Raw genomic sequence first — 1,619 nt, 5'->3', positions numbered from 1 at the left:
TTTAAAGCTCGTTTTCCCGACAATTTGATGCAGTGTTTCCAGATTAAAATCTTGATGCCAGCAGTACTTTTGGAAAAAAAATGAAAATCATGGGTCCTGCTGCTGTTCAATCCCTGTCAAAGCGTTTCCACCCTCTTCTAGCTGATGGTAACCAGAGGATAATGGAGATATTACTGCAGGGAGAACTAAGTCTCTGGCTCACAAAGTGGAAACGAGAGTCTTACAGAACATACGGAAATTCCACAAACAGTCCTTGAAGTGTTGGATTTGTGTGACCAGGATCTCTTCCCAACTATCAGAAGTTTACTTCTGATCTTAGCAACTCTCCCTGTAAGTGTGGCCTCAGCAGAGAGATCTTTCTCAACCCTTCGTGGTGTTAAAACATGGCTTTGGTCACAAATGGTGGAGGATCGGTTAAATGGCTTGTGTTTACTTTACATTCACAGAGATTTTCATGTGAATACTGACCAAGCCATCGAGCTGTTTGCCAAGCAAGGAAAACGAAGACTTGAGCTAATTCTGTGAATTTTTCATGTTATGTAATTTACAAATCTGTTTCTATTGTGCGTGATTAGAGATTGATAATGTTTGGGTTTTGATACATGTTTTTTAAATAGCATTTTATATTGTTGGTGAATATTTTGCCTGGGAATATTCTGTTATAAGTATACAAACTGCTTATGAGCTTTGTGATAATAAAGTTATTTGTGGTTAAACATATTCTGTCTCTCTGTCATGTAAAAATCTGTAATCTGGAATGATAAAGGTGTCACTGTTTTAAACAAGGTTAGGACTGTATGATACGTTACATAAAATATTAACCTTCTGTAAGCGAAACTTTATTTTCTGGCAGTGCCCCTCCCGAGAATAGACTCTGGATCCGCCCCTGCGGTGAGGGCAGTCATCGTGGGGCGGGGTTGTCCATCTGGGCACCTGGGCCACCATGGGCCAGTCAGTACTGGAAGGGCAGATGGGGGCGGAGGGGGAGGCAAGGGTGGTGATGAGGGGAGGGGGGAAGGGTAGTTGTGAGCGAAGCACCAAAGGGGAAACGGGGTCCATTGTTGCTAAAGATGTGTATTGCAGCAGGGAGAAGTAGTGGCCCAAGAGAGCCAGTTCAGGGGATCCGGAGGTCGAGTCGGGGAGGAGGGGAAAGTAGGATAAGGGGGAGGCTGGAAGTGATAGAGAAAGAGGATGGTAGTTTGAATAGCGTGGGGCTGCGGGCGGGTGAGTTAAGTGTACCCACAACACCCAGTTAGCCGAAGGACCAGTAAGGGGGGAGGGAGGGGGAAGACAGGGGTAAGGCTATAAGTGTTTTATAGCCGCCAGGTATGTGGTTCTCTGGCCTAGGTCGTGGGAGGGCAACACCCTCGGTGTAAGACCCAGTTCGGCCAGACAAAAGTGCAGGGAGGAGATTGACCAACTAAGGGGAGTGGAGGCAGGGGATGGGAGCAGTGAGCCAAGGAATACAGGACCATAGGTTGGTGGCAACAGGGTGTTATACAATCACATAGCTATAAAGGGTCATAAGATCATATCACAAGCATAATTAGACAGTATTTAGAATACATATGAAAGCCCGGATAAATGTCGGTCAACAGTTCCATTCGGGGTGGGGGGGA

This window comes from Nanorana parkeri, unplaced genomic scaffold (genome assembly GCF_000935625.1).
Source record: "Nanorana parkeri isolate BGI_ZX_2015 unplaced genomic scaffold, ASM93562v1 scaffold2152, whole genome shotgun sequence".
Taxonomy (NCBI): domain Eukaryota; kingdom Metazoa; phylum Chordata; class Amphibia; order Anura; family Dicroglossidae; genus Nanorana; species Nanorana parkeri.
Note: the sequence above shows the minus strand (reverse complement) of the source record.